Here is a 13,688-nt window from a genome sequence, read left to right on the forward strand (position 1 = left end):
TGTGGGAGAGAATGGGCTTGTATAAATATCCCATGATGTCACAAATATCAAGATACATTTTTCTAGATCTAAGATAGATTTTGCTTACTCTTGATTGTTCTTCATTTTGTTCTTGCTTGTTCTTGATTAAATCCTGCATTTTCTTCCTTAGATAATTGTTGTTTGTTAATTTCTCGTTCATTAAAGTTATAGCTACGCTCTCAATTTATACTAATCTCAAATTTATTTCAACTTTCGTCGGTTAAATATGTTTTTCATAATTAGCCTTGCTCTTAACTCTCTAGTCATGAGTAAGTAGTTAATTAGGATTGGCCATGGAGTGATTAGTACTCCATAACTTGGGTTGATCTTGCTTTTCTCTCAGTAAATTTTCAATGTATTTCGAAATTTGGACATAATCATTACGATTCATGATTCGATTCGATCAATCCGATTCACGATTTGACAACCTTGATTCCTATATAATGACTCAATTGGCCATCTGATCTCATACCTATGCAGATCAAATGGAGCCAGAGTCCAACAAATTTTTTTAGGGACTAGATCTGTTTTTGGTTTCGAAATTGTCCCTTTTTTTTGTGATTAGAGTAGTTACTGCAATCCTGTTCATTGCTTTTACTGGTCGAAGCAATTGGATGTGGTTTCTTTAGCCACATGCGAATCAAACAAGTTGCGGTGATAGTGTTTCTTCTTCTTTAAATGTTTCCTGATGGCCCTTTTTTGGTAAATTTGCTTGGAGTTTTTCTTTTTAAGAAGTACCAGCGCATGAAATGCACCATGTTGAAGATGATGGAAGCTGAATTTATGATTATTGCTTTTCTTACATGCTATTCTCTCAAACCAAAAGACAAGTAATTTACATCTCTATACCCGGATGTATATACCCGTGTCATGCACATGTTCTGCGCTAAACATGTGCTGGTAAGACCTAATCAGTAGGTACCCTTCGAACTTAGTCACAAGACTCACAAACTCACAAGAGCACACCTGTGTGGATCAAAATGCTCATGTACCGAAAATGTTTGTAACTACCACAGACCTTTACCTCCATTATCAATCGACAGTATGAATCATATTTCTTGTTTTGTGTAGGGGTTCGATTTAGGAGGGACCTTGACCTGAGTTAGTATTCTTCTTCCGCTGCTCTGTTCCTCCGCCCCTGAACCTGCAATAAGTCACAAGGGCTGAAATAGTCTAGTGACCCTCCGACGATCAAGTTAGATATAAGGAGAGAGGTTTAGGTCTAAGGTTAGGGAAAGATGGCATACCCTTAAGAGATGAGTATCCCTTTGTATTTATAGACCTAGGTTTACTTGGGCTCCAAGCTAGTGCGTGAAGGATACGCTCGGGTAACCGCCCCGGATGACATCACAGATGACGCACCGGATAGGACGGTTACGAAGCACATGGCCAGACCTGGCCTAGATGATCCTTTCCGCCACGTGTCGCTCTTGGTCCCCTCTTGCTATGCTACATTCTTCCAGAAACCTTAACGGAATGCACACTTCGGTAATTAACCGAAGTGTCAACAGGAGACTCGATGCCGAGTGAGTAAAGAGGAGGATATACACTGTCCCGCCTGTTCAATCCTATAGACCGTGCCGATATTAGGCCTCGGTCAATGGTGGTCCGGTCAGAATACTGAGGCCATAACCGAAGCCCCCACAATAGCCCCTCAAGCCCCTGAAGCGTTGCACCCCTACTTCAGGGTCTTGACCTTATCATATGAAATATCAGGCCTCGGACCTTTTCTTAGAGAACTACCGGAGAGTACGCCTGCCTCGGTAGATCCCATTCCGCTTGTGTCAGAGACGAGAGCCACGTGTCAGCAGTTGCAGAGGTCTCAGAGTCAAAAGGCTGACTTGGCACGTGCCTGGTCAGTTGATTGGTACGAAACGTCGCTTCGGCGACACGCGTCATTACACCTATGGTCTGAATATCCGGCGCCTGTCCTCGGTGCAGAGCCCCTAATACTGGCCGTCCGATGATAACATGCGTCGAAGATCTAACGGCTCGGCGCATGACGCTTCGTTTCCCGCGCAGCCCTCCACTTCTTCCGTTATAAATAGGAAAGACAGAGGTGAGACGGTTACTTTTCCTCCGCTTCTGAAGCAGAAATCCTATTGGTACCGACGGTACCCATAGGGAAAATGCACCGACGGCCACCGGACGGCCGTCTCCGGTCACCGGACGGCCGATCCGAGCCGTCCAAAAATTTTAAAAAATAAAACCGAGTGGCCTTCGCGAGAATCAATGGCATCCGAGGTGTGTAGGGTACTTGATCCGAGTACCCCTTTTTCGTGTATATACACGTATATACAAATATACACGAAAAATGGGTGCTCGGATCAAGTACCCTACACACCTCGGATGCCATTGATTCTCGCGTAAGGCCACTCGGTTTTATTTTTTAAAATTTTTGGACGGCTCGGATCGGCCGTCCAGTGACCGGAGACGGCCGTCCGGTGGCCGTCGGTGCATTTTCCCTATGGGTACCGTCGGTACCCATAGCAGTACTCGCTTCTGAAGTCAGGTGAGACGGTTACTTTTCCTCCGCTTCTGAAGTCGAACCGTCGCCGCCGCTTGCTTCCAGCTTGCAATCGAGATTTTGAGCGTTTTGGACGCAGATCTCAACACGAAACTCAGGTATGACGATCTTCAATCGCTGGTTTTCGTGTTTTGATCATTTTCTTCAAGTTAACTTCCCTTTAATCCACATTCTTCATGCGCTGCGGCTGTACCACCGCTCGCCGCTGTTCGTCCTACGGCGGCGCTGGGCGTTTTCAGCGCTGTGTTCTCAGTTTTCCTGAGGTCTAAATTCAACCCGAGGCTCATATTCTTCCCGAGGCCAATCTTCGACCCGAGACCATAGAGACAAACGCCGGCCTTGGAAACCTTTCTCGGGGAAAGGTCCCTAGAAATATACCGAAGAGCGATGACCATTTCATCCTTATTTACTAGGTCATGTTGCTTTTCCTTGGGCATATAGCTAACGGGTTTTTGCACATCTTTTTTTTGCTAGGTAGGGGCGAATGGTTATTGAAGTCTCCTCGGACAGTACCAGTAGCTGCTCTTCTGCTGACCTTGAGGAAATCTTTGAGGAGTGTCGTGCCCAGGCCGTTTACCGAATCCCATGGACGTCATCGAGCCTTCGGAACCTCTTAGAGCTTCACGCCCCGTTACAACCTTCGCTCCTTGGGAGATGGAAATCACAAGTACTTCGGGCCATGGACCGGGCCCATTCGCCGATGCCCCCGAGGAGGTTCGGGGACGCAGGAGGCCGATGAGGCCGTGTCCTTATCTGAACCAATATTTTAATGGGACCCCGGCTGCCTTCGTCGAGTTCAGAAGGGTTTACAGCATCCCTTCGGACGTAGAGGTTCGGCTGCTTGCTGATAGCAACCCCAAGACCCTTCCTCACTGACCAGGGGAGTTGATTTTTCCCTTGATGGCAATCACTGAGGGAGGGATTAGATTCCCCCTTCATCAATTTGTCCGACGAGTTCTCCGGACCCTTTCTCTTACCTCCTCCCAGCTTACAGTAAACTCCTACCGAATCATCACAAGTATTATTGAGCTGAGGAGGCAGTTCAACTTGACCTTTGGGGTCGAAGAACTCTTCGGTGTATACCTCTTAGGAGTCAATCGAGAGAGCAACCGATACTACCTCTCGTGCAGGACGGGGTATGACGCCTTCCTTGTCGATCGTCTCCCAAACTCCAAGGAGTGGGCAAGCATTTACATCTCGGTGACCGGCAACTTTATGTTCGGGCCTGGGGAGAATGCTGATACCACTACCAGGGTGCAATTTGGAACCGGGGCTCCTGGTTGGTAGAAATTACTCTTCGGTAGATACTTTGTATGTTTTTGTTATGCCCTGCGTACTTATACTGATCCCTTGTTTTCATTTTGCCTTGCAGCCGAGGGAATCGTTCAACAGCTTCGGGAGAGAGCTGACCGGGCCCGAATTACAGCAGCCTATGCCATCCCCATCACCAGTCGGTACGCTCCAGAGCTGCTCGGGTACGTCCCAACTTACACGAGCTTTTTAAAGAAGAAGCCGAGGCAGCAGGGGGTTCCAAGGGCAGGCCGAGGACGAGGCCGATGAGGGAGAGGACGAGGACAAGGGGAGCGGGGAAGAGGAGAAGGCGCGACCGAGATCGAAGGGAGTAACTTCGGACCTCGGGGCATCCTTCGCGAGGAGATTGACCGAGACACTCCAGAGAGAACCGGGCTGAGCGAGGAAATGGCAGGCCCTAGAACTCGCGAGGTGCTGAATCTCAAGCGCCGGAGGCCAGCCGGTCGGGGCGTCGGAACAGTCCCCGGTACCCCTGGTGCCGGGACTTCGAGGGCGACTCTCGTTTCACCACAGGAGCCCCCGGAGAAGAGGACCCGGCGCGAGGGGGAAGACGTGGAAGGGGGAGGTCAGGAGACGATCCTGATTAAGGAGGAGCAAGGAGAGCCCGGAGGGGGGACTGGTGGAGCGGAGGAAGGCTCTTGGGTCAATCCGAGGGAACTCCCCTGGGCTCCAGAGTTCCGCCACTTTGCTGGCCGCCAGATCCACCACGCCGATAGTGTCAAGAACCTCGGCGTGGCCTTCGGGATGCTCCGAGGAAGCATTCTTCCGAGGGATGCCCGGGATGTCACTGGCTTGACCGAGGATGTCACGGCCGAGATAGCTCAGGCCCTTTTCAATGTAAGTTAATGGTTTGCATCTCGTTCCCTTCAATCTTGAAAATTTGCACTTGTTGAATTTCTTTTGTTATATATATATTTTTTTTGTTTGCAGGCGGGAGCTCGGGCATTGGCGATCAATGAATGGTGCAAGGCGCATGAAGAAAAGACCGAGAAGCTTGCTCGGGAGCTGGCTCGGAAGGAGGAAGACCTCAAGCTGGCTCGGGAGACTTGCGAGCTCTACCTGGTGGACTTCCAAAGGTGCGACAGGGAGAGGATGGAGGCAGAGACTAGAGCCGCCAAGGCCGAGGAGGATGCCAACACACTGCGAGTCACCCGGGCCACAGAGGTTGATTTCGCGAGGAAGAAAGGCTACGATGAAGGTTGGGACACAGCCGGAGTAGAGTACAAAAAACAAGTTCGGGAGATTGAGGCTGAGCTGCATCGGGACCGTTTCTTGGATGGCCTTCGGTATGGCCATGAAGCCTTGGTGAGGAGGCTCAACCTCCCTGAAGACTTTGACCTCTGAACACTGCCCGAGGCTCCTCCCGAGGAGCTTGTCCTTCCTGAGGAAGAGGAGGAAGTGGTAGAGCCTGCGTCCGAGGACCAGGGCCTCGAGAACCAAGCCGATCCAAATGCCCCTGCGCCCGAGGACCAGCTCGACCACCTAGCTCGCTCTTAGGATAGAGTCTTCCTTTCTTTTTACTTTTGAAATTTCATCTTTAGGTTCTGTAATCTTGACTGGGCGGCTCCGGACATTTGGAGTTTGCTGTTCCAGAGTTTGTAAATGTTTGATATCGAAGTAGTAACTTTTGTTTATGGTTTGTTGCTGAAACCCATAATGCTTTGTGAATGAATGCTTTCTTTTCCTGAATGTTTTATCTTTGAAATGCTTGTATGATTGGTTTGCTCCTTGGGTTATGATGCCCCTGCTTCGGTGAGACTTGAAAAGTTTGTAGAAACAAGTTTAACCGAAGCGTTAACCGAAGCATTTTGCCGAGCATAAAAAAGATGTTTAATGAAGAAAAAGTGACTTGATCCGAAGCCCCTGCTTTTAAGAGGGTTGGTAGGGACCGAATCAGAAGCAATTATTTAATGAATTTTGGGTTTGCGTGCCCGTTTGTTTAATGGAAATAAGTCTAGCGAGTAAACGCGAGATGGTATTACTGCTAGGGGACGTAGGCCGGAGTCACGAAGGGAGATGGCTTCAGCCATAGGTTCGGGACGCAGCGAGTCCGAGCAGTGAGGGACTTTTGGTGGGTCGGTATAAGGGGCTCGGGATGAAGCCGAGTATCCTTAAAGTGAGTGACTAGAAATCCGAACGACCGAAAAGGCCGGGGCGACTTATGGGAATTTTGTCCGAGGGTATCACCTACGGAAGAACAATATCCCTGAAGTCGGTAGAAAACGGTCCGGGCAAGAACGGACCGAGTATAAGTAATTTAAATCGTCAAAGTGTACGAATAGTGCCAAAGAGAGAATTCTCATTCAAACTCGGTGGAGTATTGTCAATACATAAGCAGATTGCCTTCAAAACTTTAAAAGAAAATGCAACATAATAAAGACTTAAGCGGGCTTCGGTAACCGAGCACTATCCGAAGAACTTCTTCAAGTTGTTTGCATTCCATGTTTTAGCAATGGGAGAACCATCCAACTTCTCCAATTTGTAGTTTCCTGATCCGAGGTGCTTGAGAACTCGGTAGGGGCCCTCCCAATTGGGCATTAGCTTTCGCTTTTTGGATTTCTCCACCACTTTTTTCCATATGAGGTCGTCAGGCTTGAATGACCTAAGGCGGACGCTTTGGTTGTAACCTTTGGCAACCTCCTGCTGGTACGACGCGAGCTTGATTCTTCGTTGTCACGTTCCTCTTCGGCTAAGTCGAGGTCCGAAGCAATGCTGTTGTTGTTGACCGACTCATCAAAGTTTTCTGTACGCATTGTCGGGAGTCCGACTTGGAGAGGGATGACCACCTCCAATCCAAATGCCAAGGAGAAGGGAGTGCGACCAGTGGATCGCCGAGGCGTAGTACGGTAGCCCCAGAATACCCTGGGTAGCTCTTCGGCCCACTTTCCCCGTCGTGACTCGAGTCGTCGCTTAAGTCCAAATGAAATTGCCTTGTTCGCAGCCTCGGCCTGTCCGTTACCCTGGGGGTAAGCCGGAGTGGATGTGTCCCATTTGATACCGTATTCGTCAAGCAAGGCCCGGTACTTCTGCCCTGTAAACTGCCTTCCATTGTCTGTAATTATGGCGAATGACACACCGAAGCGAGAGATGATGTTGCGCCACACAAAGCGGATGACGTCTGTTTCTTCGATGGGGACCAGGGGCTCGGCCTCGACCCATTTTGAGAAATAATCGGTTGCGGTTAAGAGGAACTTGAATCCCCCTGGAGCGACTGGGAGCTTACCAACGATATCCATGCCCCATTGGGAGAAGGGTCAGGGGCTGGTGAGGGGGCTAAGGTCCAGGGCCGGCTGGTGGATAATGGGAGCGAACATCTGACACCTCTTGCAGCGCTTGACGAACTCTTCAGAATCCTTCTTCATTGTCGGCCACCAATACCCCTGAGTGATGGCTCGGTGGGCGAGGGACCGTCCACCGGAGTGACAACCGCTGTCACTGGCATGAAGCTCTTCGATGATGCCCGGAACTTGATGTGGGTGCGCAACCAATAAGTATGGCCCGGTAAATGATCTTTGGTAAAGTCTACCGTTGGGATTGAGCCAGAAGAGAGAGGCTTTGTTTCGGAGTCGGTGAGCCTCCTTTTTGTCAGTGGGAAGGGAGTCATCCCTCAGGTAAAGGACAATTTCGTCCATCCAGCTCGGGCTAAGCTCTATGTTGAGTACTTCCTTTTGTAGATCTTCGAGCTCAAAATTGGGCTTGTCAATAGAATTGAAGGAAATGGAACGGTGTCCAGTACATGAGAATGCCGAAGCGAGCCCTACAAGGGCGTCGGCGTGGGCGTTCTGTTCCTTGGAGATATGCTCGACTCTGATTGCGTTGAAGCGTTTAATGAGCTGGACTGCGGTGCTGAGGTAGGTACGCATGCGGTCATCCCGAGCTTTGTATTCTTCGGAGAGTTGGTTAACCACCAATTGGGAGTCGCTGTAAACCACGAGCTCTTCGATGCCAATGGCTTCGGCAGTCTTGAGTCCAGAGATCAATGCTTCATATTCGGCCTCGTTGTTAGAGGCTGGGAAGTTGATGGAGAGAGAGCTTTCGTGCAAGACACCGAAGGGTGAGAGGAGAACGACGCCTGCACCTGCGCCTCGGCTATTGGAGGCACCATCGACGTACATTTTTCAAACATCTCCGTGAAAAAGCTGCCATGCTATGCTAGGGTTGGCCTGGAGTACTGCCTCGATGCTCGGGGTGGGTGCCGAAGCGGATGTGTTGGGCGGCGTAAGCTCGGCGATGAAGTCGGCTAGCACCTGAGCTTTTATTGCTGTCCGAGGCTGAAAGTGGATTTCAAAATTGGCAAGCTCAACGGTCCATTGTGAGATTCGGTTGGAGAGATCTGCCTTACAGAGGAGGGATTTGAGAGGGTACTCGGTCAGGATGATGATGCGATGCAACTGGAAGTACGGGGCAAGCTTTTGGGAGGCTGAGATGAGGGCGAGCACGAGCTTTTCTCCAGGGGGAGGTAATGCGCCTCGGCGGGAGTCATGGTTTTGCTGGAGTAATAGATTGGCTCGTGCTCCCGGCTCTCCTGTCGGACTAGCACCGAGCTTACTGCGTGCGGAGAGACAGCTAGGTAGAGGAACAAGTCCTCCTGGTTCTGAGGGGTGACGAGGAGTGGAGCCGTGGAAAGATACTCTTTTAGTCATTGGAGGGCTCAGTCACAGTCTTCTGTCCAATTGAAGCTTCGTGGGCTGCCCTTTAGGAGTGCGAAGAATGGCTGACATTTGTCCGAAGAGCGACTTATAAACTGATTCAGGGCCACGGCCATGCCGGTTAGACGCTGAACATCGCGCTTGTTGTAGGGAGCCGAGAGCTGATCAATAACGCGAATCTTGGAAGGATCGGCCTCAATACCGCGTCGGGAGACGAGGTGGCCAAGAAAATTTACCGGAGCTGACACCGAAGACGCATTTCTCGGCATTGAGGTGGAGCTTGTGCTTCTTGAGTATCTCAAAGACTTCTGCGAGGTGAGTTAAATGATCACCGGCGCGCAAACTTTTGACCACCATGTCGTCAATGTACGCCAGCATAGTGTCGCCTAGTAATCGCTCGAACATCTTGGTTATCATTCGCTGGAAAGTTGCCTCGACATTTTTTAAACCGAAGGGCATGACAAGGTAACCGAAGATCCCGTGGGGGGTAATGAAGATGGTGTTCTCGATATCGCCTTCGCTCATGGCAATCTGGTGATAGCCCCGGTAGGCATCCAAGAAGCTGAGTCGCTCGTGTCCGGAGGTGGAGTCGACGAGCTGGTTTATACGGGGAAGAGGAAAGAAGTCCTTTGGGCAAGCGTCGTTGAGGTTTGAGTGGTCGACGCAGACCCGCCATTTGCCATTCTTTTTCTTGACTACGACGGTGTTGGCCAGCCATTTGGGATACTGGACCTCTCTGATTGCTCCTGCGTTTAGGAGTCGGTTGACTTCTTCAATGACAGCGTCGGAGTGAATAGGAGAGGACCGTCGTGCCTTCTGTACGACTGGTCGTTTGGCTCGGTCGATGTAGAGCTCGTGACTAATGAAAGAGGGGTCGAGCCCGGGCATCTCATATAGGGTCCAAGCGAACACTTCAATGTTTTGGTTGAGAAAAGCTACCGTCTCATTCTGATCAGTATCACTAAGTGAGGAACTGACAAGGAAGAAACGGGAGCCGTCTTCGGTTATTGGGATGGTGGCCACGTCTTCAACGGTTTTGTCGTCGGGGGTTCTACCGACGTCCTCCAAAACTGGGGTCTCGGGGGCTTCAATGAAATTCACCCGGGGGGTCTGTTTGTTACTTCGGACGGCGTTGACGTAGCACTTCTTGGCCGCGGTCTGGTCTCCGTACAAGTCTTTTTGGTGCCCGTGTGCGCCAATGAAACGGACCACTTGGTGATAGGTGGAGGCAATTGCTTTAAGCCTATGCAACCAGGTGTGTCCGACAATTGCGTTGTAAGGGCTTGGGACGTCAACTACCATAAATTCCATTTCAAGAGTCACCGAGCCAGCACAGACAGGAAGAGTGATCATACCGATGCGCCAGACAGGAGCTCCGTTGAAGCCGATAAGAGGAACTTCGGAGGGACGGAGGTCGGTGTCGGGAATCTTCAGATCCTTGAACAGAGAGTAGTACATGACTTCGCCCGAGCTGCCCTGGTCTACGAGGACGCGACGGACGTTGAAAGTTCCGATGCGTAGCGTGACCACGAGGGCGTCGTTGTGGGGAAGTTGGATGCGGTCGAGATCCTTCTCGGTAAACGTTATCGTCCATTTGGAACCGTTATCGGTTCTGGGGCGCTTTGGTTCGAGACCGACTAACATGACCTGCTTGGAGGAGGAGGCTTCGTTCAACTCGGCCCGGATGACGCGAGCGGTTTCGGGGTTTAGGGGACCGTGTATGACGTGGATTGTCTGGACCTCTTCCTCGGTATTTATTTTGTTTCGTTCCGTTGTGCCCGAGCCGTCATCTTCTCGTGATCAATGAAGTTGCCGAGGTGGCCACCCGCAACAAGCTGTTCTAAGTAGGCCTTGAAGGGCTTACATGCTGAGGTGAAGTGACCTTGTTCGCTGTGGTAACTGCATCGGACGATGGGATTCTTGATTTTCCCATTCTCGGTTCCTAGCTTTATATTTGGGAAGGAGATAAAGGGCTAGTCCTTCACTTGGTCGATGATCCGGTAGATGGGAATGGTGAAGACGGTTTTTTCGGCGTTGAAATCACTTGGCTTCGGTCCTCTCCTCGGCGACTGCTTGATGGTGTTGACCTGTTTCTTCGGTGTTGGGACAGGTGCCTGAGCCGGTATGGATACCGAGGAGTTTAACGTCTTTGAACTCGTAGGCTTCCCGATGTCTCTCTCTGCCTTGGATTCGATGAGCTGACACCAACCCTCAATTCGAGTCATAAGGTCCTTCATAGAGTTTGGCTTATGGCGAGCGAGGTCGTTGTAGACTTGCTCGTCCTGGGAGGTGAGGCCGAGCTTGAATCCTCGGGTAGAGATGACGCCGTCGCAACCCTCTATCTCATTGAACAGTTCCCAATAACGGCCGGCGTACTGCCGAAGTGTTTCGTCGTTCCTCTTGCGGAGGGCTAAGAGGGAGTCGATCTCCTTTTTTGTGCTTATTGCTTGTTACGAACCGGGCCATGAAGGCATCACAGAGGGAATCGAACGAGGAGATTGACCGAGCTGGGAGTTGATTGAACCAGGTGAGGCCCAGGTTGCCGAGGCTTGCAGGAAACACTTTGCACAAGAAGGCGTCGTCCGAGGGTTCATTACGAAGAAACAGAGACATGACAGTTTTATACTGAACCAGATGAGTATATGCCTCGGTCTTGCCGTCATATTTGGCAAACTTGGGTTGGGTGAATCCCTTGGGGGGGTAACCGAGTCTATCTCTCTCGTAAAGGGGGAGGTGGTGAGTCGTGTAAGCCGTGCGTCGCGATGAGGTCGGATAGAACGGTCGAGACCGTCTGGACGCTCGGTCGCTGTACGCTTCTTGGGGACGAGTTTGTCCAATCGTTCATATTCATTTCTCTTTGGATCAATACTAACCGATTTCCTGGGAAAGCGCTCTTGGCAGTGATGTCGGTAGCTGTCCCGAGCGGAAGGCTTGAGGCGCTCGGTGATCGGGCTCATGCTTTGTGCCCCGCCGGGGTGCAAGACGATGGGACTTCTTGCTCCGGAGCCCTTCAGGCGCTCGCGGTATCCTCTGGTCTGGATCTCTACAAGGCCGTCATCTCCCCTGGCTGCCCTTGTGAGGCTAGGGGTAGATTCCCGACCTGTCCTGCCCACTAGGACCGAGTGGGTGGAGGAGGCAGAGACGCTCCCACCACCGAGCCTGTCAAAGGCCGATGGCCTCCTTCGAAGTTGCACAGGGGAGCGGGAACGGTCCCTGTGCGATGTGTCTTTTGGGGCTCGAGTGTCCGCCGCTCTTGGTGACTCGAGACGATCCTTGACTGAGGGGCGGGGTCTGTGCTCTAGCAGGTGACCAGCTTCGTGACTGCGTGGGGGGGGGGGGGGGGGGGGGGGGGGGTGTGTGACAGTTTTTCCTTCCGCCGCGACTCCCGGAAGAATGAGATGGGGAGATTTGGAGGAGGTGTTTGATCTCCGCCAACTCGTCTCGGACGTGTCTGTCGCGGTCCATCATCGTCGTGAGGTCGTCAATTTTTCGCTCAAAATGGCGGATGTAGGAGTGGAGCTCGGAGGATGGGCCTGCGTCTGGAACTGACGCTCCGGCGCCAACTCCGACGGATATATGGGTCTTTCCAAGGGCGGTTGCCCCGCCGGAAGCCAAGCTATGGTCCACGAGGGAACCGAGCTCGTGGGTGGTACCACCGTGATGCGCGTCGTCGATCTCAACCATGTTTGATTCTGGACGCTGAACGGAGCAAAAAGGGGGAGGGGTGAAAGTTTAAAGTTGAAAGGGTGGCTAGGTCCCCAGCAAAGTCGCCAATTGTAGGGGTTCGATTTAGGAGGGACCTTGACCTGAGTTAGTATTCTTCTTCCGCTGCTCTGTTCCTTCGCCCCTGAACCTGCAACAAGTCACTAGGGCTGAAATAGCCCAGTGACCCTCCGACGATCAAGTTAGATGTAAGGAGAGAGGTTTAGGTCTAGGGTTAGGAAAAGATGGCATACCCTTAAGAGATGAGTATCCCTTTGTATTTATGGACCTAGGTTTACTTGGGCTCCAAGCTAGTGCGTGAAGGATACGCTTGGGTAACCGCCCCGGATGACATCACAGATGACGCACCGGATAGGACGGTTACGAAGCACATGGCCAGACCTGGCCTAGATGATCCTTTCCGCCACGTGTCGCTCTTGGTCCTCTCTTGCTATGCTACATTCTTTCAGAAACCTTAACGGAATGCACACTTCGGTAATTAACCGAAGTGTCAACAGGAGACTCGATGCCGAGCGAGTAAAGAGGAGGATATACACTGTCCCGCCTGTTCAATCCTATAGACCGTGCCGATATGAGGCCTCGGTCAATGGTGGTCCGGTCAGAATACCGAGGCCATAACCGAAGCCCCCACATTTTGTATCTAATTTTTGAGAAGGGCGATGGCAATGAAAATTGGTGGAGAAGGAAACAATAGATTGCAACATGGACCACGAAGTGGTGGCAACTTGTAGCAGCGGTGAATGGGAGAGATATGGAGTTGGTGGTGAGATTGTAAAAGATAAAACAGAAAAATGAATTTTATGGAAATTCAACTACATTGTTGCCGCTGCCAGGATGCCTTATGTATATTGTCCTCTAAACTCCAAATAGTTTTACCTTAAGCACCTATTTATGCTTATTTGTGCTTTGCATATATTTGCTATCCTGTGATCCTTACTGCTGTGTATATATTTACATAAGCTAATCATGGACAAAAGGCTTTCTCTTTGCAAACAAGTTTTTGATTCCATTGTCTTCTTTATGGCAGTATCAGTATGGAGTATCATCTCGGGACGATTTTACGGTACTTCATGAAACAATCCTTTATCCTTGTTCGTCTTATTTTCTGTAGAAAGCACAAAAAATGACTTGGTTTAAATGGTGGCAGCTAGCGCTTGTGAGGCGCAATGGCATATATGCGAGGGTTGCTCCTAAATTTCAGCACCAATGCCTTAAAGTGGTGGAATTGGTTGGTTTTGAAGGGCATGCAGATGAACTGGAGTTTATATCACAGTTGCTTGTGATTGCTGTCTCACTCGATAAGTTGATTATCAATCCTCATAGTCCACTTGTTATTGCAGCAGGCTTACAGTCGGAAAGTGAAAGTTTCACCCATGTACAAGTTGCTAGAAAGCGCGGCCGGCGGCTAGGGAAAAATTTACCCTCAAAAGTTAAATTAGTGGTTATCTAATTATGTT

This window comes from Rhododendron vialii, chromosome 2a (genome assembly GCF_030253575.1).
Source record: "Rhododendron vialii isolate Sample 1 chromosome 2a, ASM3025357v1".
In the NCBI taxonomy this organism is placed as follows: Eukaryota; Viridiplantae; Streptophyta; class Magnoliopsida; order Ericales; family Ericaceae; genus Rhododendron; species Rhododendron vialii.